The 25,815-nt window shown below is 42.2% G+C and overlaps 1 protein-coding gene across 2 annotated transcripts in view; it reads right to left on the minus strand.

The window, feature by feature from the left end:
- LOC132406268 (E3 SUMO-protein ligase PIAS4-like) overlaps window positions 1-6,468 on the minus strand; it is a 143,521-nt gene extending 137,053 nt beyond the window's left edge. Inside the window, exon 1 of one of the 2 annotated variants that reach the window (XR_009516120.1) lies at window positions 5,817-6,468. The gene's annotated coding sequence lies outside the window, so the exon portion shown is untranslated. The remainder of the gene's footprint in view (window positions 1-5,816) is intronic. The other variant, XM_059991673.1, reaches the window with a different exon arrangement.
- Between the last annotated feature and the right edge of the window lie 19,347 nt (window positions 6,469-25,815).

Here is a 25,815-nt window from a genome sequence, read left to right on the forward strand (position 1 = left end):
CAGAGGCATGCCCTCTTCTCATTACTACCATCAAGGAGGAGGGAGAGGAGCCTGAAAACCCACACTCAACATTTTAGGAACTCTACCATTGAATTTCCTTATAGTACATGAACACTCTTACTGTTTGAAGAATTTATTTTTATTGTAACATAATAATGTTATGTCTGCACTGTACTTCTGCTGCAAAACCACACATTTCATGACTATTGTCAGTGACTATGAATCCAATTCTAATCCTGTAGTACAAGCAAGCTTCAAACACCCATCATTCATTTACATCTCTTTCTAAAATATTCAATTCAAAAGCCTTGTCTTCATCTTCAACCCCTTCAATGTACAGCTAAATGGTAATGATTTCTTATGTATTCAACAGTTACAGTTTAATTTCACTTTTGAAGGTATTTTCAGATATTCAGATCTACCTTTTCTGTAAATGGCATTTAACTAAAGTCAGTAATCTGGATAGGGTTAGGTTTTATTATCAAATGCACTCACACTATTAATGATTAAAGACAAATCCATATCAACACTTAAGAATAAACCAGGGGCAGTAAGTGGTGAGTTGAAAATATAAGAATAGAATAACAAATGGCTCTTAGATGAAAATAAAACATTCCATTGCACTAAAACAGGTTAACTACTCACTGTAAGTGTGGTGTTTGTGGAGTGGACTGTAAGCAAAATAGCCATCAAAGTTACAACATACTATTACTAATAGGCTCCAAAAAGTGGCTTATTGCCTTGTAATGCCTTGGGAAGTTCTGCAAGACACCACTTAATAAAGCATTTCTGTTTATGCAACACATTATTGTAATAAAATAGGTCAATAAGGTGGCTTTTTAGAGCAGCTTGTGGTTGAGCTCACTAGGGGATCTGCTATTCTGGATTGGGTGTTGTGTAATGAACCAGATTTGATTAGGGAGCTTAAGGTAAAGGAAACCTTAGGAGGCAGTAATCATAATGATAGAATTCACCCTGTAGTTTGAGAGGCAAAAGATAAAGTCAGACGTATCACTATTACAGTGGAGTAAAGGAAATTACAGTGGCATGAGAGAGGAGCTGGCCAAAGTTGATTGAAAAGGAATACTAGCAGGGTTGATGGCAAAACAGCAATGGCTGGAGTTTTGGGGGGCAGGGGGGAATTTGGAAGTCACAGGATAGATACATCTCAAATTATCCCACCATCCCAATATACTAAAGTGAGGGTGACACAACCGTGGGTGACAAGGGAAGTCAAATACAGCATAAAAGCAAGATAGAGGGCATAAAAGTATGGCAAAAAAGTAAGAAGTTAGAGGATTAGAAAGCTTTTAAAAACCAACAGAAGACAACTTAAAAAAAGAGAAAAGATGAAATATGAAGGTAAGCTAGTCAAGCATATCGAAGGATAACAAAAGATTTTTTTTCCAGACATTTATAAAGAGTAAAAGAGAGGTGAGAGTGGATATTAGACTGCTGGAAAATGATGCTGGAGAGGCAGTAATGGCAACAAAGAAATGTCAGGCAGATTTAATAAGTATTTTGTGTCAGTCTTCACTGTAGGAGATTAGCAGTATCCCAGAAATTCAAGAGTATCAGGGGGCAGAAGTGAGTGTAGTTGCTATTGGTAATAAGAAGGTGCTTGGGAAGCTGAAAGGTCTGAAAGTAGTTACTAATGGTGAGGTTTTGGGGTACATAGAGGTGCATGAGAAAGTAGGCCAAAGTCAGCATGGTTTCCTTAAGGGGAAATCTTGTCTGATGAATCTGTAGGAATTCTTTGAGAAAACAACAGGCAGGATGGACAACAGAGAGTCAGTGGATATTGTATACCTGGATTTTCAGAGGGTCTTTGACAAGGTGCCACACATAAGGCTGCTTCAAAAGATAATAGCTCATGGTATTATAGAAGACACTAGCATAGTATTGGCTTACTGGCAGGAGACAGAGTGGGAATAAAGGGGGCCTATTCTGGATGTCTGCTGGTGACAAGTGGAATTCCACAGTGGTCATTCAGTATTGGGACTGCTTCTTTTCACGTTATAAGTCAACAATTTTGCTGATGGAATTGATTGCTTTGTGGCCACATTTGCAGACGGTACAATGATAAGTGATGAGGCAGTTAGTGCTAAGGAAGCAGGGAGTTTACAGAAGGACATAGACAGTTTGTGAGAATGGACAAAGAAGAGGCAGATGGAATATAGTGTAAATGAAGTATATAGTCATGGACTTTGGTAGAAAGAATTAACGCATAGACTATTTTCTAAATGGGGAGAAAATTTTTAAAAATCAGAGGTGCAAATGGACTTGTGACTTCTTATGCAGGATAATCTCAAGTTACCTTGCAGGTTCAGTTGGTGGTAAGGAAGGCAAATGCAATATTAGCATTCATTTCAAGAGGACTAGAATATAAGAGCAAAGATGTAATGCTGAGGCTTTGTATGGTATTGGTCGGATTGGATTTGGAGTATTGTGACCAATTTTGGGCCTCTTATCTAAAAGCTGTGCTGGAATTGGAGATGGTCCAGAGGAGGTTCATGGGAATGATTCTGGGAATTAAAGTGTTAACATACGAGGAGCATTTGATGGCTCTGGGCCTGTACTTGCTGGAATTTAGAAGAATAAGAGGGGGTCTCATTGAAAGACCGAAATAGAATGGATGTAGAAAGTATCCATGAAAACAGCCAATCAAAACAGCATTATTCTGGGGCTAAGGTTGCAAAAGACACTACAAGGTCACACAGCACAACATAGCACATAGAAGTGTCAATAAGATACAGCCAAAAAGTAATTAAAAGTAAGTCCAGATTTGAGCCACAATAGAGCTTTGTCTTCTGCCAAGCGAACACCAGGGGCAGCACTGAGTCTAGCGTGGATGCTGTGCTTCATCATGCCTGGAGGACAGCACCTCTCCTGGCAGCTGTAAACAGCTGACATCACAGCTTGAGGCCCTGAATCCACTGAATGCTGCATAAATCTGCAGTCGACCACTGTAGAGCTTGTCTTCTGCCAACTGAACACTGGGGAAGTAGTACAAACTCCAGATGGACTCTATTCCACACGGCCCCCGACGGAGCAAAGCAGCTTCGACGCCTTTCTCCTGGTGACACCGCGGCTCGAGTCCTAGTCCTCAGTCTCACCAAGGCCACACAGCTCCTCCGCCAATAAATCCGTGAATCAAACTTACGCCATTCCTCATTAATAATGTTTGAAAAGGTTTTGTGATCACAAGAAAAGCAACCAGGACAGTTGCTCGCTATTACACTGTGAGTTCTTCCAACTCAGGCAGCAGCACAACATGCAGCTCTTTCATGATGAGGCAGAGCTGCAGTACTTTAAATTCTTAATGTATAGCAGGACCTTGCAATCATAAAAAATACACTTAAATAGGACAGTAACACCTTTTGTTGACCCTGTAGAAGTTGCTGCGACCAAATGTGCTGCCACCTTACTGGATACAGTAAGAGAAAATGCTCCACTAAAAAATTTACTTCAAGATTTCAAAGTATTAGCATGTACAAATAGGTATAAGAATCAAATTTATGTAATGTGTATGCACAAATTCCTCCCTCAAAAAATATGCAGATTATTTTATGGTAATTGTAACAACAGCCAGCCACAGTAGAGATGATAAGTTCATCCCTGCTATACATGACCCCATTCACTTTCTCTAACAGAAGTTACTGTTTTTAGTGTTCTTTAAACTTTTCAAACATTATTTATTGTAATATACTCTGATAGACACACTTTCAACTCATTATTGTTGTCAATACCAACTGTTAATAAATATTTATATCTCTAATTTGCAGGCAAATTTATGAAAGGTCCAACAAATCAGCAATAAAATGAATGAATAATTAATGTTTTGTTGAATATGGCTGAGACACAAAAAGAACTGCCACCCTTTCCTTCAATGGATTTGCTTTTACTTGACCAATTCACTGTACTATCAGCTAACATTTTGTGAAGCTCTAGAGATGATCTTGAACCCATGAGTTTCTAATGTGGGTTGTGTGCTGTTCTTTGATGTCAATGAATCCTGCACTGTCTTGTCAGAGGTGCTCTCTCAGGTAAGCATGAACTGATTGACATTAACAATAATTAAAGCGCAGAATTAATTAATTTACTGTGAAGTGCTTTGAGTCATGCAGTGAATGTGAAATGCATATTTTAGAATTCAGGTGCTCTTTCACAAACTACCTCAATTGCAGTTCTTAGCATTTCAGAATTTCCTTGCTGCGAAGTATAACTAATGGATCTATTCATAACCCATTGCAATCATACTATATCTTTTGTATAAAAAGTAAATAATTTAACCATTTTACCAACAGAATCTCAATTGCACAATAGTATTAACATAAAAATATCTAAGATTTAATTTAAAAGTAAATCAATAGGTCAGACAGCATTTTGAGAGAGTGAAACAGAATTGACATTTCAAGTTTCAGCCTTGCATCTGAATGGATAAAATGTCATTGACCTTAAAAATTAACTTTGTTTTACCTTTCTCCACAGATACTGCCTGATCTGCTGAATAGCTTCATAGTTTTCTTTTATAAGTCTCATGTGCAGGGATTTTTGTTTGTTTTTTGATTATTACCTGATACAGTGATGATTTTCAAATTTGCAATTACTCTATAACCATTCTAGCATTTCAAATTTTACTATATAAAAATGTGCCTTGAAAATAATGGCTTATTTGAGGTCAACACATTTCTGAGCTATATTTTTTGAAGGCATCAGTACACCTTGAATGTGGGTTGGTGCAGTAGGGTAGGGAGTGTCATGGTAGCATAGAAGTTAACCTAATGTTTTACAGTATCAGTGACCCAGGTTCAATTCCCACTGCAGTCTGTAGGAGTTTGTATGTTCTCTCTGTGACAGCATGGGTTTCCTACAGGTGCTCCTGTTTTCAAAGATGTATTGGTTTATAGATTAATTGGTTGCATGGATGCAAATGTGCAGCACGGTCTCGATGGACCAGAAGGGCCTGCCTGCTATCGTGCTGTATCTTTTAAAATGAATAACCTGTGAGCTAATCAACAGATTACTCAACTGACTGCTTCCCTACTCCTCAAGCACAGTGCACATGAACAGGCAAATGTGCTATCCAATGGCCGTGCCTGGCTCCATCAACAGTCTTCAAGAATTAGATGGGACTTTTCTATTTTGGACTTTCCTCAATAATGTATCCACCTGTATCTGCATGCAGCAAAGAAATGGGAGGGGGGGGGGGGGTTGCTCATGAAATCCTTCCAATTAAACCTCATCTCCTTTCCGCAAAACTTACTCATTGCAATCATGTGGACTGGAGATCCCAAAACTCTATCATTATGAACACTGATTATTTACATGTACCTCTCTTAAATTTAAACCCTCAGAAAATATGAATATAGGAGAGGAAACATTTAGTGGAATAAAACCCTAAAGAATGTAAAGTTTGCTGGGGGGCGGAGAAAAATGAGACACTGTTTTTATTATTGTCGGAAGTGGGGCGGGCGGGAACCCTTTGACGCCCAAAGCGGGAGGGCGGACCCCTCGGTTTGGTTATTTTCCGGAGGCCGGGGTGCCTGTTGCCGGAAGTAGATCCGGTTCTATCGGCCCTCGTTTATTCTTCACCCGGGAGCCGGGCGGTAGACGGCGCCGGAGATGTCGGCGATCCGAGAGTTTTGCAGCCACTGTGAAAGGTGGCGCCAGGTTACTCCCAGGCCCCGGGCCAAGGCGGCACGTCAACAGAGCCCCGCCCATCTATTTACTCCTTTGGGTGCTTTAGATTTGAAGAACTTTTGCGAATGACCGAGACCAGGGAGCGGATTTAAATGTTAAATAATTTTCCTTACGGTTTTTCACATGCAGGTTGCCAGCCAGCCGGGAAGGAGGTTGGGATTCTGTCTGGAGTTGGCCGCGCTCGGCAGCGCCGCCTAGTAACGGGAGAGGGCGGGGTGATTCCGCAACGCCGCCATGTGGCCGGAGGCCGTCGGTACAGCGTTGACCTCGGGGCCGCGAATTTCCTCGGCCGGTTCCCGCCGGGAGATTCGTCCCAAGCAGGGATATCGCCGGCTGGGGTGTGCTTTAAAAAGCTCCTCTCCTCCCTCTTCACTGTTCATTACCCTCCACAGATGCTACTTGATATGCCGAGTTCCTCTAGCATTTTGTATGTGGTAGTCCAAGTTTCCAGCTCTGTAGAATCTCTGTGACACAGCAGGGAAGGGCAACTTCTAATCAGAATCAGGTTTAATATTACCAGCATGTTGTGAAATTTGTTAACTTTAGGGTAGCAGTATAATGAAATACACAACAAAGAAATATAGAGAAAAACTGAAGTACAGTAAGTATATTGTGCCTATTACATAGTTGTTGAAATAAGTAGTGCATAATAAAGAAATGTGACATAGTGTTCATGGGTTCAATCACAAACAAGAGAAAATCTGCAGATGCTGGAAATCCAAGCAACACACGCAAAATGCTGGAGGAACTCAACAGGCCAGGCACCATCTGTGGAAAAGAATACATTCAATGTTTCGGGCCAAGACCCTTCAGCAGGACTGGAGAGGGGTAGTGGGGGGAGGGGGGGTCTTGAATCCAAACGTGGACTGTACTCTTCCATTGATGCTGTCTGGCCTGCTGAGTTCCTCTAGCATTTTGTGTGTGTTTCATGGATTCAGTGTTCATTTTGAAATTGAATGGCAGAGGGGAAGAAGCTGTTACTGAATCGCGCAGTTTGTGCCTTCAGGCTTCTGTACCTCCTTCCCGATGGTAACAGTGTGAGGAGGGCATCTACTGGGTGTTGGGGATCCTTAATGATGGACTCTGCCTTCCTGAGGCACTACTCCTTGAAGATACTATGGAGGCTGGTACCCATGATGGAGCTGACTAATTTTACAAGTTTCTGCAACTTGGTTCAATCTTGTGCAGTACTCCCCCCCCCCCCCCCCCATACCAGCCAGTGATGCAGCGAGTCAGAATGCTCTCTATGGTACATTTATAAAAGTTTTTGAGTGTGTTTTAATTGACAAACCAAATCTCCTCAAATTCTAACAAAATATAGCCACTGTCTTGCCTTCTTTATAGCTGTATTAATATGTTGCATCCAGACTAGGTCCTCAGAGATATTTGGAACTGGTATAATTGTTGCCCTTTTGAAGCAGGTGGAAACTTCCAGTCGTAGCAATGAGAGGTTGAAAATGTCCTTGAATACTCCCGCTAGTTGGTTGGCACAGGTTTTCAGAGCCTTACTAGGTACTCCATCAAGCCCTGCTGCCTTGCAAGGGTTTGCCCTCTTGAAAGATAGTCTGACATCAACCTCCGAGACAGAGATCACAGGGTCACCGGATGAGCATAAAAGGCGTTGAGCTCATCTGGTGGTGATTCATGATGTTGGGTTTTGCTTTGTAGGAAGTAATCCCTGCAAACCGTGCCAGAGGTGATGTGCATCTGATGTCGCCTCCAATCTCTCTCAGAATTGCTTCTTGGCTCTTGAAGTAGTCCTCTGCAAGGACCCTGAACACAGTTCAGTCCACCAATTCAAAGCAGTCCTGTAAGTGCTCCTGTGCCTCACTGGTCCATATCGTCTTGCTCCTCACTACTTGTGTGCAGAGCTCAGTCTCTGCCTATACTCAGAGTGAAGTACAGCCAAGTGATCAGGCTTTCCAAAGTATGGGCGTGGAATAGCACATCAGGCACTTTTGAACTTAGTGTAACAGTGGTCCAATGTGTTATTTCCTCTGGTAATTATTTAGTGACTTTCTCAAGCTGGCTTGGTTAAAATCCCCCATAATGATGGGGAAGGCGTCAGGATGTGCTGGTTTATCCTTGATGATGGCATCAACAATGATTGCTGGGTGAAAAAGCAAGGGACTGGTAGTGGTCTGACTGCTTGGAGAGCTGTTATGCGAGTTGGAGGATACTGGATGAAAATCGAGGTTGCCCAAGTGGTGTATTAAATGCAAACAAAACACTTTGGATGGTGAATGGAAGTTGGAGCAGCAACCAGAAAGAGACCTGTATCCCTTTTGTATATATTTTGGAGGTGACTATGTAATGTGTGCAATTTTTGTCATTTTTCCTACGGTAAGTTATGGAGTGAAGACCAGAATTGTCTTAGGGGTGGCAGGCCTGTTATATGAGGAGAACCTTTATTGTCCAGGCTTTAGTGAAATGCAGGTGACCTCATTGAAATTCATAAGAAGCCTTGGCAGATAGATGAAGAGTGCATATCTCCCCTGTTCAGGAGCCATAGGCCACTACTAAAATGAAACAGGCCCTTCTGCCCATCTAATCCAACTCTTGCCAGCTCTCCAAGCAGTCAGACCACTAACAGCCACTTGCTAATCCAAGCCAAATTGTTATTCTGCCTAGTCCAATCAAGCAGTACTTGGTCAATAGCCTTGTACATCCTCATAGCCATGTACTTATACAGATTTATGTAATATACTTAAATGTTGCAATCAAATCAAAATCCACCACTTCCATTTGCAGAACTATCCGAATGAAGAAGTTCCTCATCAGGTTTCCCTTAAATATTTTACCTTTCACCATTAACCTATGATCTCTAATTTTAGTCTCTCCTAACATCAGTGGAAAGAGCCTGCGTTGTGTTTACCCTATCTATATTCTTAATAATTTTGTACTCTTTCAAATTTCCTCTCATTTGCTTGTGCTCCAGGGAATAAAGTCCCAACCTACTCAGCATTTCCCTATAACTCCAGTCCTGTCTGGTACAAAAAGAGGTGTAAGAGCCATTGTAGGAGCCATCTATCTATTTTCTGTCAGTATTGTAGTTTGTGGTGCATTTATTATGGTAATCTGTCACTTGGATAGGGGTGTAGTAGAAGCAAATGACTGTAGCTACATATTCTCGTTTTGTTAGTGAAGTGGAGAGTGAGTAAACCATGAGGAATGATATTTTTTGTTGACTGTTAAATGAGATATTATTGAAACCTAATTGGATCACTAACTTTGCTTAATTATCTTAATATTGCTAATTAGACTGTTATATCATGAATTTAGTTTCATTAGATTTTTATTGGTATAAGATTGCTCATCTTTGCTAGTTTCATAATAAAGGATCATATGTACTTTTTTCAATTTCAAGACGTCATTTGTAACTGCATCACTGAATGTTGTGTACCCTGCCTTGGTCTCCCAGTGGGTTTGGTTTGTTTTTAAGTAACTGCTACAGCCACTTAAGATTGAGATGGGAAATTTCTCTGAGTATCATTAACCTTTTGAATTCTGCATCCTGCAGTGCTGTGGAGAATTTGTTTGAATACGTCAATGATCAATTTCTGGATGTGAAAAGAGTCAACGGACACGGGTCTGGTACAGGAAAATAGTCTTATGGTAGAAGATCTAAAATGATTTTACTGAATGATGTTCAGACTTGAGGGACTGGATAGGTAATCCCGCTTCTGTGTTTGTAATGGAGTGTATGCTGAGAGAAGGGAAATGAGTGGTTGATTAAAGTCCCACTCCAGAGATATGAGCTTATAATTGAGACTGGCAAATGTGCAGAAGCTTTGCTGTATAATCTGATTTGTCTTCTTTCTAGATGAGATGTTGTTCTCAGGGAGATGCAAAGTGAAGAACACAGCGCTGTTTTTGAAGTGGAGTGAGATTATTATGATCATACAACGAACTGTTAAAGACTTTGCTCATAAAGCTTGTACTGCACACGTCTGAAACATTATTTAAATACTGCATCATCTCCTGCCAGCCACCTTATGTACAGATATTTCTGTGCCTGGTGCACTTTATGGACATATGATCAATATATACAGACTGTGTGTGTATGTGTATATGTATGTGTGTGTGTGTGTGTGTATGTATGTATATATATACACATATACATACTGTGTGTATGTGTTATTTTTTTATTATTGTATTCTTTATATTATTGTCTTTTTTTTGTGCTGCAACTGATCTGGAGTAACAATTATTTTGTCCTTGTGTACTGGAGATAACTTTAAACAACCTTGAATCTAATTTTTTTAAAATTGAGCTCCTCTGTTAGTCAGGGTCTGTCATGGATGTTGCATCCAAGCTGTCTACATAATATGCAAGGTAGGGTACTATGATGTGGAGAGCAAGCTGTTGCCTGTGCAGCAGACTCCATCTCTCCAAGCAGCTGATGAATCCAAAGGATGGCAGATTCCGGTTCAGTTTGACACCAGTGCTGTCTGGAGTTGCCAGTTCAGTCAACTGAACTCAATGTAGGAATGCTTTAGGGGCTCCAGTTCCAGATTTTTTCCTCAGAGTTTACTTCCCCATGAGTGGGTATAGCTGCAAAGCAGCAGAGGTTTAAGATCAGTTTTCCTTCTCTTAGATGAGCTTACGAGGAGATAATGGTGCCTAACAGCGACTCCTTTGCTTGCATCTTCAGAAACAGCTCTATTTCCATCTTTAATATCTCTATTTTTCCTTTTCAGGGTTCTTTTGAAGACCCTGACCTGGAGTTACATACCGACTACGGTTTTTACGTGAATGTGACCCGCTCTCAGGGTTTCGCAACTGGCAATTATTAGGCACACCAAGGGCACAGCCTAGAGCTTCACTTGCCTTTAGCGGTTTGAGATTTCGTGGCTGTGGATATGGGTGGATCGGAGGTCAGTGTCCAGGCAGGAGATCGGTGTGTCATAGGAGATGGAAGATCTAAGGCTGTGTGCCCAGAGACCCAAGTCCTTTGGGCACAGAGCTCAAAAAGGCAACGCAATGGACTTCTAACATTGTAAACCAGCGAGTTGTTTGTTATGTCTCCCCTCTCACTCTGAAATGGAGACATCTCTTTCTCTCTTATGTCAAATACCAGGTGAAAGATCAGTCTTTGGGGTAACTGCAAGTCTGTGTCTTTGCTGTTACTTTGCTCATGCTTGAGTGCTCGGCGGCGGGTGCCGATGCTTTTTTTTGCCAGTGGGGGAAGAGGGGATCATTACTTGCTGTTGCTTATGTGCAGGAGGGAGGGGAGCTGGAAGGTGGGATTTGGGGTTCTAACATTTAACTGTCATTCATTCTTTGGGGGCACTCGTCAGTTTTCATAGATGGTTGGGAAGAAAAAGCATTTCAGGATGTATATTGTATACATTTCCCTGCCATTAAATGTGCCTGTGTAACCTTTGAACTGTGAACCACAGCTGATGAGTCCCATCTGCCCAAAGTGACTGGTTTTAAGACACCAGTAACCCGTCTTTGCCCCTCCTTCTGTCAGTAGAAACATTTCTGCCGGGCTTAGTAGCGAAACCACACGTGAAGGCCAGGCACTGGACTTAGTTGTCAAAGGCTATTTGAGATGCACACCATTTAATTGGTAGTAGGAACTTATCCCCACTATCTCCGCTGACCATAATAGCCTTAAGGAACCTTGAATCTATCAATCTATCTGTCTACGTATGAGTCAGAAAGTACTACAGCATAGAAACAGGCCATTTGGCCTATTTAGTCCATGATCTTCTGCCTACTCCCATCTACCTGCACCCAGACTATCCCTTTGCAAACCCCTCTCATCCATGCACCTATTCAAACTTTTCTTAAATTCTCTATTTAGTCAGGGATATCTAGTATTGAACAAGGCTGTGATGAGGTCTGTATTGTCTCGATGGAATTCTGACCAAGCTTTTGTCTGCAGATTATTGGCAAGTAAATTTAGGCCAATCTTGTTAAGCAGTCTTCATATCAGAAATAAATCAACAGAATCTAGGGCTGCAGTGACTCCAAGATCAGGTGTTCCAGTTAACATACAGAGACCAAAGCTCCACACAGCGGTCAAATCAAGTTTCACCATACACCTATACAATTTCATCAAGACTTCCTGTGTTTTTTTAGTATTCCAACCACTTTGCAATGAAGACTAATGTACAGTTTCATTTCCAAGCTGCTCTGAGATTACATTCTATAAACATAACCAGTCATCCAGATTTCTCTATTGATAAACATTTACCAGTTTTATGCCAATGGTAAAATATTCTGTTTTTCTGTTCTTCCTATCAATGTGGGGAATCCTACTTTTTCATGTATTGCACTCTTTAATCTCCCTTTCTGAGCCCTCACTGAACTAGTTTCTATGTATCTACAATGTCCACATTGTCTTCGTGACCAGTTCTCCAATCTATCCTTGTGAAACATGTTGGTGCTTCTAGGTTTTGGCTTTTTGGTTCAGCTTGCTTGTATTTTCTAGGTTTCTTTTAAATTGGTGTTTGGTTAATTCCGTTTATTTCAAAAGTCTTTATTTGGTTTGTCAAACTGCAACTGAATCAAAATAGCATAATTATTAACATTTACTTCATTGACATTTTCAAATTTAAATATTTACTTACATTCAAAATATATACTTGCTCACCTATATAAAATATATGGTTAGGTATACATACTGTATATAGGAAAGAAGTAGGTTGATACTATTGTGCACATTTGGGACTGATTCAGACAATGCATTGTAAGAAATCATGGGCTACATTTTCCATGAGTCTGGAGACATTGGTGTATTTTCCCTCTGGTTACTGATGACAAATCTCAGAGAAAGAAGTCTCCACATGTGTATGAGCTACATGTTGACTATTACTGGCCAGTAGGTGTGCAGCGCTTTACAAAATACTAATTCTGAAACATTTTAATTCTTACGTAAGCATATTCTGATTCTTTAACAACTCTTAATCTCCTTCCTATACAAAAAATGATGGCAGAACAAATTATAATCTTTAATGGTTTGGGGAAAAATGTTCCTTGCCTAAAGATCAGAAGTCCCCTTCTTTCAATCCATTGCACTTCAATCAGTGCTCAGGGTTTGGTATTCTCTACACTGGAGAAATCAAATTATTACCTGTAAATGGACTTTGTGGCCCTCGTGTACTGCATTTTCTCTTCCTTTCCATGATTCTATAATTAATTATTCCTCATTTTTCTTTGGAATGCTTTACAGATGATTAAATGCATTTTAAAGTGTAATGCAGGAAACACAACAGCTAATTTGTATACAGCAAATTTCACAAATAAAAATAAAATAACTATTATATTATCTGGTTGGCTGATGATAAAGTCTTATCCAAACAATATCCTGCAAATGCAGCCCCCTCTCAGGGCTATAATAAAGTTTTAGCTCAGATGAATTCTTTTGTACCACCCCTAAATTCTGCCTAAAGGCTGTCAATGGAAAAAATTTCATCGTAAAGATGATAATATTACCTAAAAACATTGTTAAAATATTTTCCTTTTCAGTTAGAGAAATGGTGTTGGTTTTCTCTTGGATTTATAAAGGCCATGTAAGGATTGCTGTTAAATGACTGACAATGGAGAGCGGCCAATGAGTGAGTGGGCCAGTGAAGGAGTGGAGCTTTGAGGCTTTGGCTCAAGAGGCTTCAGCAAGAAGAGGTGGAGGATGAGCTTGCTCCCAGTGAGGTTAAACTGGGTAAGTTTCTTTAATTAATTTAATTAACTTAGGAATTGGTAATGGAGGCAGTAGATAGGGCAGTCCAGTGCTACAATTGTAGGATGTGGGAAGTCGGGGACAGCACAATTGCCTGCAAAAGGTGCATCCAGCTGCAGCTCCTGTCAAACTGAGTTAGGGAGCTGGAGCTGGATGAACTTTGGATCATTCAGGAGGCAGAGGCAGAAATAGATCGGAGTTTCAGGGAGACAGTCACCCCTAAAAGTCAGGAAACAGGTAACTGGGTGACTGTCGGGAGAGGGAGGGAGCACCCCTGTGGCCATTCCCATCAATAATAAATATACTGTTTTGGATACTGTTGGTGGGGACGATCTACCAGCGACAAGTTGTAGTGGTCTCGTCTCTGGCACCAAGACTGGACCCTCAGCTCAGAAAGGAAGGAGGGAAAAGAGGAGAGCAGTAGTGATAGGGGATTCGATAATTAGAGGGACAGATAAGAAGTGAGAGAAATCGAGAATCCTGGATGGTCTGTTGCCTCTGATGCTAAGGTCCGCAATATCTTGGATCGAGTTCTTGGTATTCTCAGGAGAGAGGATGAGCAGCCAGATGTCGTGGTCCACGTGGGGACCAATGACATAGATAGGAGTAGGGATGAGGTCCTGAAGAAGGAATATAGGGAGTTAGGAAAGAAGTTAAAAAGCAGGACCTCAAGGGTGGTAATCTCGGGATTGCTGCCTGTGCCACGAGACAGAGAGGGTAGGAACAGGAAGTTATGGTAGATGAATGTGTGGCTGAAGAGTGGGTGCAGGGGCAGGGGTTCAGATTTCTGGATCATTGGGATCTTTTCTGGGGAAGGTCTGACCTGTACAGAAAGCTTGGGCTGCACCTAAACTGGAAAGGGACCAATATCCTGGCGGGCAGGTTTGCTGGAGCTTTTGGGGAGGTTTTAAACTAGTTTAGCAGTGGATTGGGAATCAGAATGTGAGTGCAGAGATTAGGGTAGAAGGACAAGGGCATGATGCTATGTGTTCTGAGTTGGTGAGGAAGGACAGGCGGGGACAAAACATAAATGTAGCCAGTTTGAGGGGTTGAAATGTGTATTTCAACGCTAGGAGTATTAGGAATAAAGGGGATGAACTTAGAGCATGGATCAGTACATGGAACTACGATGTTGTGGCCGTTACTGAAACTTGGCTGGAGGAAGGGCAGGATTGGCTGATGCAGGTACCGGGGTTTAGGTGTTTTAAAAGGAATAGGATGGGAGGTAGAAAATGGGGGGAAGCAGCATTACTGGTCAGGGATAGTATCACGGCTATAGAAAGGGAGGACGCTGCAGAGAGAGTGTCCACAGAGTCGGTCTGGGTGGAAGTCAGAAATAGGAAGGGATCAATCACTGTGCTGGGAGTAGTCTGTAGGTCCCCAAATAGCCCTCTGGACCAGGCATATTTTAGAATGGTGCAGGAAATACAAAGCTGTAGTTATGGGTGATTTCAACTTCCCTCATATTGACTGGCACTTCCTGACTGCAAGGGGGATAGATGGGGCTGAATTTGTCAGGTGTGTTCAAGAAGGATTCCTGACACAGTATGTGGACCGACGAGAGGAGAGGCCATACTGGATCTAGTTCTGGCTAATGAACCTGGTCAGGTGGCAGACTTCTTGGTGGGGGAGCATTTTGGTGAGAGTGACCACAACTCCATTAGCTTCAGCATAGCTATGGAAAAGGATAAAAATAGGCAAAATGGGAAAGTGCTTAACTGGGCAAGGGCTAACTATGAAGGGATGAGGCATGAACTAGCGAGAGTAAATTGGAAACAGGTATTCAGGGTGAAAGCACAGAAATAATGTGGAGGATGTTTAAGGACCACTTGTGCTGGGTTCAGGATAGGTTTGTCCCACTGAGACAAGGAAAAAATGGTAGGAAAAGGGAACTGTGGCTGACGAAACATGTAAGGCAACTCGTCAAGAGGAAGAAGGAAGCATATATTAGATATAAGAAGCAGTAAGGGCTGATGAGAAATATAGGGTAGCCAGGAAGGAGCTTAAGAAAGGACTTAGCAGAACTTGAAGGGGACATGAGAAGGCCTTAGCACAGGGGTGGGCAAACTTTTTGACTTGTGGGCCACAAAGGGTTCTAAAATTTGACCGGGGGGCCGGACCAGGAGCAGATGGACGGAGTGGTTTGGTAATACACCTCATAAGAGAAAATAAAATATCATGCGATATGTAGAAAACATGTGCTTTAATTTCAATTGAAAATGAACAAATGCATTACAACAAAATATCTGTCTTTGAAGTCCCATGGTATTTAGCTATTTATTGAAATGACTTTTAAAACACTGAAAATTAAATTAATAAAATACAGCTTTTTTAAATAGTAACAGTTATTATTTTAAAGCACTGAAAATTCTGTTATCCTTCAAGATATTATCATCATCACTCTCCTCCTGACTGTCTTTATTTCAAAAACGGTAGAAGATGCAGGTCTACTTGTCCTGCTCCTTCTTATTCAATTGTCCCCTGTGCCAAAACTCAACAACGACCAGCACAAAGACAGAACAGTGACAGCGCGCCAGTATGCGAAGCGCGTTATTTGATCTGGAGCGCATTTTTTATTTTGAGAACGTACGTGCACCTGCGCACTACTCATGTCCATCACTTAACAGAAATGACATGTAACATGTAAGGCTTATTGAAAAAAATATTTTCAAATGCATTTTTTACGTAACACAATGAAGAAACTTATTTTTAATTTCAGTGGGAACAGTGTTGTTGGTCTCCCTTTTTAGCCAGCGCATCAAAGTCTGGATTTAGTTTTGTTGTGGCGATTCTCAGGATGGATCTGAGGTGTTGGTCAGTTAACTTGGATCTGTGGCTGGCTTTGTTGATGTTCATGACGCTGAACGCCTGTTCACACAAATAGGTCGAGCCGACCAAAGAGTAAAGCGTAAATGTGGAGTAATACGCTGCACCTCAAGAAAGGTCAATGTGTAGCGGTGTGCTACATGCAGCGCTAAAATTACGACACGGAGTCGGTAACTGCAGTCGAAGAAAAAAACTTTATTCGAAATCCCCAGCCTCACTTTTAAGCCTCTCTCAACCTGCCCCCCCGTGGCGCAGAGGCTCCAAAGCTCTGTGCTCGCAAATCCCCACAGGCTATCTCCCTTAGCCGGAACGCTGGCTAATTGTGAGCCGGTTCGGATGTGCCAGGAAATGTGTCACCACAAATGTATATAGAGTGCGTCATCTATTGGGAAAACGCCAGAATTGCGGGGAGAAAATGTTAACAAGGTTTATTAATATAATTTCATCAAGTTCTGCGGGCCGGATTAAAAAGCTTAACGGGCCACATATGGCCCGCGGGCCATAGTTTGCCCATGCCTGCCTTAGCATGTAGGATTAAGGAGGACCCCAAGGCGTTCTATGTGTATGTGAAGAATAGAGGATGACAAGAATGAAGGTGGGGCCGCTAAAGGATAAAGAAGGCAACATGTGCCTGGAGGCGGAGTTGGGGAGCTCCTAAATGAATATAGCATTCACAAGTGAAGAGGACCTTGATCAGGGTGAGGTTGAAATAGACAGGCCTGTGTGCTGGACAATGTGGAGAACAAGTGTTGGATCTTCTTAGAAACATCAAGACTGATAAGTCCCCAGGGCCGGACGTGATATACCCCAGGTTGCTATGGGAAATGAGAGAAGAGATCGCTGGAGCAGTAGCAATGATCTTTGAATCCCCTTTGACTGCAGGGGTGGTGCTAGAGGGTTGGAGAATGGCAAAAGTAGTTCCCTTGTTTAAAAAAGGTAATAGGGAAAATCCTGGGAACTATAGACCCGTGAGTCTTAAATCAGTGGTCTGCAAACTATTGGAAAGGATTCTTAAGGATAGGATCTACGAGCATTTGGAGTAGTCTACTCAAGGATAGTCAACACACAGAAAATGCTGGTGGAACACAGCAGGCCAGGCAACATCTATAGGGGGAAGCGCTGTCAACATTTTGGGCCGAGACCCTTCATCAGGACATCTACCTGTCCTGAAGAAGGGTCTTGGCCGGAAATGTCGACAGCGCTTCTCCCAATAGATGCTGCCTGGCTTGCTTTGTTCCATCAGCATTTTGTGTGTGTTGTTTGAATTTCCAGCATCTGCAGATTTCCTCGTGTTTGCTCAAGGATAGTCAACATGGCTTTGTGAAGGGAAGGTAGTGCCTCATGAGCCTAATTGAATTTTTTGAAGAGGTAACAGAAGAAATTGATGAGGATAGGGCGGTAGATGTGGTCTACATGGATTTTAGCAAGGCATTTAACAAGGTCCCCCATGGGACACTCATCCAGATAGTCATGAGGCATGGGATCAGTGGAACCCTGGCTGTTTGGATTAAAAATTGGCTTACAGGAAGAAAACAGTGGGTAGTAGTGGAAGGAAAGTATTCTGTCTGGAGGTTAGTGACTAGTGGAGTGCTGCAAGGATCTGTCCTGGGACCCCTGCTCTTTGATTTTTATAAGTGACCTGGATAAAGAGGCAGAAGGATAGGTGAGTAAGTTTGCAGATGACACAAAGATCGGAGGAGTTGTGGATGGAGCTGTAGGTTGTCGAAGGTTACATGAGGATATAGGCAGAATGCAGAGTTGGGCAGAAAAGTGGCAGATGGAGTTCAGTCCAGATAAGTGTGAGGTGATGCATTTTGGAAGGACAAACCAGAAGACTGAGTGCAGGATTAATAGTCAGTTACTTAAGAGTGTGGATGAACAGAGGGACCTTAGGGTTCAAATCCATACATCCCTCAAGGTCGCTGCACAGGTTGATAGGGTAGTTAAGAAGGCCTGTGGTATGCTAGGCTTCATTAATAGGGGATTTGAGTTCAGGAGTAGAGAGGTCATGCTACAACTCTACAAATCTGTGGTGAGACCACACTTAAGGTATTCTGTTCAGTTCTGGTCACCTGATTATAGGAAGGATGTGGAAGCTATGGAGAGGGTGCAGAGGAGACTTGCCAGGATTTTGCCTGGATTGGAAAATAAGTCTTATGAGGCAAGGTTAGCAGAGCTGGAACTTTTCTCTTTGGAGTGTAGAAGGATGAGAGGGGACTTGATAGAGGTCTAGAAGATTATGAGAGGCATAGATAGGGTGGATAGTCAGTTTCCCAGGGCATGAATAGCAAATGCCAGAGGGCATATGTACAGTTAAGGGAGGGAGGTTTAGGGGAGACATCAGGGGTAAGTCTTATACACAGAGGTTTGTGGCTGCCTGGAATGACTTGCCAGGGATAGTGGTGGAGGCTAAAACATTAGGGGTATTTAAGAGCCTCTTGGACAGGCACATGGATGAAAGAAAAATAGAGGGTTATGGGGTAGCGTGGGTTTAGTACTTTTTTTTAAGGAATATATGGGTCGGCACAACATTGGGGGCTGAAGGGCCTGTACTGTGCTGTAGTATTCTGGTGTCTAGTATGAATAATTTAAGAAGTTTGTCTTTAACTCTTTGGTGGACTTTGAGTCTATCACAGAGTCAGAGAATTGTACAGCTCTAAAAGCAGATCCGTCAGAACACATCCATGCCAGCCTACTTCATATACACTAATCTAATTTGCCCACGTTATGTCCTGATCTTCCTGTCTCTTGCCAACTTAAGTGTCTACCTAAATATATTTTTTGTTTGGTGGGGGTGGGGGTCACCATGGTAGCATAGCAATTAGCATAACACTTTTACAGCTGGGGATATTCTGGAGTTCTGGGGCTGGGGGGTTACACAGTGAATGTAACACAGTTACCATTACACTACTGTATTACAGCTTGGGACATTTTGCAGTTGAGGGGGTCAGGGTTAGTAAAACACTATTACAACTCAGGACATTCTGGAGTCTGGGGGGGGCATAGTGTAACACTATTACAGCTCGAGATATTCTGTTGTTCGGGGGGGGGTTACGCAGTTACTGTAACTATTACAGCTCAGGAATTCTGGAGTTCGGGGGTTTTTACGGGGTTAGTATAATACTATTACATCTCGGGACATTTTGGAGTTCAGTAGGGGGCGGTTAGCATAACACTATTACAGCTCAGGACATTCTAGAGTTCAGTGGGGGGTGGGGTTAGCATAATACTATTACAGCTCGGGACATTCTAGAGTTCATTGGGGGTAGGGTTAGCATAATACTATTACAGCTCAGGACATTCTAGAGTTAAGTGGGGGGGGGGTTAGCGTAATACTATTACAGCTTGGGGCATTCTAGAGTTAAGTGGGGGGGGGTTAGCATAATACTATTACAGCTCGGGACATTCTAGAGTTCAGTGGGGGGGTGGGGTTAGCATAATACTATTACAGCTCGGGACATTCTAGAGTTCATTGGGGGTGGGGTTAGCATAATACTATTACAGCTCAGGACATTCTAGAGTTAAGTGGAGGGGGTTAGCGTAATACTATTACAGCTTGGGGCATTCTAGAGTTAAGTGGGGGGGTTAGCATAATACTATTACAGCTCGGGACATTCTAGAGTTCAGTGGGGGGGTTAGCATAATACTATTACAGCTCGGGACATTCTAGAGTTCAGTGGGGGTGGGGTTAGCATAATACTATTACAGCTCAGGACATTCTAGAGTTAAGTGGGGGGGTTAGCGTAATACTATTACAGCTTGGGGCATTCTAGAGTTAAGTGGGGGGGTTAGCATAATACTATTACAGCTCGGGACATTCTAGAGTTCAGTGGGGGGTGGGGTTAGCATAATACTATTACAGCTCGGGACATTCTGGAGTTCAGTGGGGGTGGGGTTAGCATAATACTATTACAGCTGGGGACATTCTAGAGTTCAGTGGGCGTGGGGTTAGTATAATACTATTACAGCTCGGGACATTCTAGAGTTCAGTGGGGGTGGGGTTAGCATAATACTATTACAGCTCGGGACATTCTAGAGTTCAGTGGGGGTGGGGTTAGCATAATACTATTACAGCTCGGGACATTCCAGAGTTAAGTGGGGGGGGGGGTAGCGTAATACTATTACAGCTTGGGGCATTCTAGAGTTAAGTGGGGGGGTTAGCGTAATACTATTACAGCTTGGGGCATTCTAGAGTTAAGTGGGCGTGGGGTTAGTATAATACTATTACAGCTCGGGACATTCTAGAGTTCAGTGGGGGTGGGGTTAGCATAATACTATTACAGCTCGGGACATTCTAGAGTTCAGTGGGGGTGGGGTTAGCATAATACTATTACAGCTCGGGACATTCTAGAGTTAAGTGGGGGGGGTAGCGTAATACTATCACAGCTTGGGGCATTCTAGAGTTAAGTGGGGGGGTTAGCGTAATACTATTACAGCTTGGGGCATTCTAGAGTTAAGTGGGGGGGGGTTAGCGTAATACTATTACAGCTTGGGGCATTCTAGAGTTAAGTGGGGGGGGTTAGCGTAATACTATTACAGCTTGGGGCATTCTAGAGTTAAGTGGGGGGGGGTTAGCATAATACTATTACAGCTCGGGACATTCTAGAGTTCAGTGGGGGGTGGGGTTAGCATAATACTATTACAGCTGGGGACATTCTAGAGTTCAGTGGGCGTGGGGTTAGTATAATACTATTACAGCTTGGGACATTCTGGAGTTCAGTGGGGGTGGGGTTAGCATAATACTATTACAGCTCCGAACATTCTAGAGTTAAGTGGGGGTGGGGTTAGCGTAATACTATTACAGCTCGGGACATTCTAGAGTTCAGTGGGGGTGGGGTTAGCATAATGCTATTACAGCTCGGGACATTCTAGAGTTCAGTGGGTGTGGGGTTAGCATAATACTATTACAGCTCGGGCCATTTTAGAGTTAAGTGGGGGTGGGGTTAGCATAATACTATTACAGCTTGGGACATTCTAGAGTTCAGTGGGGGGTGGGGTTAGCATAATACTATTACAGCTTGGGACGTTCTAGAGTTCAGTGGGGGTGGGGTTAGCATAATACTATTACAGCTCCGGACATTCTAGAGTTCAGTGGGGGTGGGGTTAGCATAATACTATTACAGCTCGGGACATTATAGAGTTCAGTTGGGAGGGGTTTATTCATGGATTATATTTTTTGTGTGCCTGTATTATACTGATATGTGCTTGCTATCTTTAATGTGCTTGTGCTGTGTGTGCCTGTTGGTACCATGTGCTGTACCTTTACTCAGGGTACACAGTCTGGCATGGCTGTATTCATGTATGGTTGAATGACTATTAAACTTGAACTTTGTGTTTGGAGTTCAGCACTGTCTGTAAGGTGTTTGTACGTTCTTCCTGTGAACCACATGGATCTCCTCCAGGTGCTCTGGTTTCCTCCCACAGTCCAAAGGTGTAGCGTTTAGTAGGTCATTGTAAATTGTCCTGTGATTAGGCTAGTATTAAATTAGTAGGTTGCTTGGATGAGTGCAGCTCATTGGGCTGAAAGGGTCAGGACCACACTCTATCTCAAAATAAAATGAAATAAATAAATAGGGATGGTGTCTGACTCCACCACCTCCTCTGGCAGCAGAAGTTCCAGATACCAACAATAGCCCTTGAAGCGTCAGAGTGGGCCTGATTTTCCTCAGGTTAGTCCTTTTGAAGATGCTGACACAAAACAGGGTAGCTGCTGAAAATATGACACAGAACATAACTGCTGGAAACACTCAGCAGACCAGGCAGCATCAGTGATGATCCAGTTTAATATCACAGGCATATTCAGTGAAATCCGTTGTTTTGTGGCAGCCAGTACATTGCAATAAATAGCAATTATATAACTACAAATACGTTAAGATATATATATAATAAAATTGTGCAAAAGAAGGGGAAAATTACTGAGGTAGTGTTCATGGGTTTATTGTCCATTCAGAATCTGATGGCAGAGAGGAAGAAGCTGTTCCTGAAATGATGCCTGTGTGCCTTCAGGCTCTTGTACCTCCTCCTTGATGTGGCAATGAGAAGAGGGCAAGAGGCCTGAGTGATGGGGTCCTTTTGAGGCATCACCTTTTGAGGGTGTCCTGGATGCTGGGGAGTCTGGTTTCCATGAAGGACCGGGCTGAATTTGCAACTTTCTGCAGCTTTTTCTGATCCTGTGCAGTGGCCTCCTCACCATACCAGAAGGTGATGTAACCAGTTAGAATGCTGTCCATGGTACATCTGTAGAAAATATACAAGTGTCTTTGGTGACATCCTCAAACTCATTAAGAAATATAGCTGCTGTCGTACCTTCTTTGTAATTGCTTCACAGCGTGCATGATCAGTTAAAGAGTGATGTTTACTTCTGCACTCTCATCTCGTCCCTCACACCCAACCCATTACATTCACTCCAGTCAGGGTGAATGTGTTTCATGCACCTACCAGATGCAGTCAGCCATTGAATAAAGGAAGTGGTTCCACTCTCCTGAGCTGGAGTTTGACCCATCAATTAGGATATAGCTGGAAGGAAGTGAGACTTCACTGAGCTATGTAGGACATTCTACTTCGGAGACTGATCACTATCCACATTCAGGAATGGTGTTATCTCAAGTTGTACCAATAAGTTATAAGAAGAGGAAATTTTGTGCTTTATTTGGCAACTGTCCTATGAATCAAGTTAAAAGTGGGACTCTAAAGCTCAGTTTTGATTGTACATAGTTTAAGGTGATACAAATGCTGGGCTGAGAAGCAGAGTACACTGATATTAAGCCATTTTGTCTGTTGACAATGAACAGCATTCTCAGAGTTTGAATGATGCTGAATAATCAAAGCTCCTACGGTGGAAGATAAATAATATTTCTATTTCAGGACATGAATTGATGGTATTTTTCTTGACTATCACAAGATGTTGTGTACATCTTTCATGAAGTTTTATTATCACTTTAAATGTAGGACAATGCCAAATGAGCTGAGAAAACCTGAAAACTGTTGGGGGAAAAGTGTGGGAATCAGGGAACATATACTAATCAATTTCAGCTAATGATCATTGAAGCCATAGAAGCAGAATGTGACTGATACATTAATTAATTTGGTCTCAGCCTATTAGAGATATTCCTTTTGCTCTTCCTATTCCTATCCACCTTCTCTACTGAAAGCTGACCTGTTTTATCTCTGTCCCAATACTGATGAAGGGTCTGGTTCAAAAACTGTTTCCCTTTCCACAGTTGCTACCTGACCTGTTGAGCATTCTTAATTTTTTTTTTTTGATTTGATCATAGTTGACTATTACGCCTGGTGACTCCAAAGGAGAGTGAACTGTCTCTGAGCTCTACTCTTAGTGAAGGCAACTAACCCAGGATATCCTAGTCACTCCAGGCAGTGAAGTTACTGCTCTATGCCACATCTCACAATTGGCCGAGAGCCATAACACGAGAGAGGCTGCTAATGTTCTCTGGCCAAATAACAAGAAGTAGGAATGGGAATAAGCCATTCAGCCTGTGTGTTTGGACTTTCTTGCATTGATGCCTTTGTTTCCCTTATTATCTAAAAATCTACGTATTTATCTTTCTCCTGAATATACTGAGTGACTGAGCCTCCATTTGTCCCTTGGGGAGAGAATTTCATGTAAGAGAGTATGGCCCCAGTGTTCCCTTGAAACAAACCTGCCAAACCAGGAGCAGAGCTGGTGAATCTTTGCTCACTCCCTCAATTGCATGTACGTCCCTCCTTGGGTAGGTAAGCTAGACTTTCACTCTAGAGTTCCAGTTTCAGCCCTGTTGCTATGACATCACTACATTTGTACTCAAATCCTAGTTCAATAAATGGCAACATATTGTTCTATTGTTTAATTGATTGATATAGCTGCATATTAACTTTCAGAGATTTATGTTCAAGATCAACTAGGATCCTCTGAATACCAACTAGTCCCATTCAAACCTTCAACATTTAAAAAAAGTGCTGCCTTTCTACTTTGTCTACCAAAGTGGATGAACTCATATTTTCTGTTTCCCATTTACAAAACCTATTCATGTCTGTCTGAAGCCTCTAGGTCTTTCTTGCAGGCAGCACTGCACTGCCTCTCATTTTTGTACCTCAACAAACTTGGATATATTGTCCCTGATGTTCTCAGCTCTCATCCAAAGCACTGGAGCAGCACACATAAAATGCTGGAGGAGCTCAGCAGGTCAGGCAGCTTCTATGGACATGTGTGTTTTGGGCTGAGATACATCTGAGTGTGTTGCTGTGATTTTGTAGTAACTAGCAGCTTTGGAAGAATCTATTTTACTTCATGGAGCATCATTATGAAAAGGCGGAGCTATACAGTGACAAATTGGCATGTTGGAGGGGGTTTGGAAATCTGGTTGAATGGTGCTACAACAAAAACCTCTCACTCAACATCAGCCAAACTAAAGAGCTGATTATAGACCACAGGAGGAAGAAACCAGGGTCTATCAGCCAGTCCTCATTAGGGTATCAAAGGCAGAGAAGTTTAGCAACTTAAAATTCCTTTGTGTTGTCTTATCATAGGATCTGTCCAGGGACCTGTACAAAAGTGCCGTTTTAAAGAAGGCATGGCAGCGTCGCTACTTTCTTATAAGTTTGCACAAATTCAGCATATCATCTAAAACTTTGGCAAACTTTTATAGATGCACAATGGAGAGTATGCTAACCGGTTGCCTCATGGCCTGGTATCGAAACACTAATGGCCAAAACCGGAAATGACTTGAAAGAAGTGATGGATACAGCCCAGTTCAACACAGGAAAAGCCCTTCCCACTATTGAGCACATCTATAGGGAGGACTGTTTCAAGAAAGCAACATCGATCATCAAGGGCCCTCACCATCCAAGCCAAGCTCTCTTCTCATTGCTTCCACTGGGAAGAAAATACAGAAATCTTAGGTCCCACACCACCAAGTCCAGGAACAGTTAAGCTCCTGAACCAGCATGGATAACTTCACTACCTCAACACTGAACTAATTCTACAACTTATGTATTCACTTTCAAGGACCCTGCAACTCATGTTCTCGGTATTTATTTTTTAAATTTATTATCCTTTTTTTGTATTTGCACAGTTTGTCTTCTGCATATTGGTTGTCTTTGCATGTAGTCTTGCACTGATTCAGTAGTATTTCTTTGTTCTCCTCTGAACACTTGCAAGAAAATGAATCTCAGAGTAGTATATAGTGACAAAGACTGAGTGGTCACTTTATTGGGTATATTTGTACACCTACTCATTAATGCAAGTATCGAATCAGCCAATCATATGGTAGCAACTCAATGTCTAAAGCATGCAGACATGATCAAGAGCTCAGTTCTGTTCAGATCAAACATCAGAGTGGGAAAGAAATGTAATCTAAGTGACTTTGATGGTGGAATGATATCTGGTGCCTGATGGGGTGGTTTGAGTGTCTCTAAAACTGTTGATCTCCTGCGATTTTCATGCACAACAGTCTCTACAGTTTACAGAGAATGGAAAACAACAAAAAACATATTCATTGAGCAGTAGTTCTGTGGGCTAAAATGCCTTGTTAATGAGAGAGGTCTGAGGAGAATGGTCAGACTGGTTCAAGTTGACAGTAAGGTGACAGTAACAAAATTAAGCA

Source organism: Hypanus sabinus, chromosome 16, assembly GCF_030144855.1.
Source record: "Hypanus sabinus isolate sHypSab1 chromosome 16, sHypSab1.hap1, whole genome shotgun sequence".
NCBI lineage: Eukaryota > Metazoa > Chordata > Chondrichthyes > Myliobatiformes > Dasyatidae > Hypanus > Hypanus sabinus.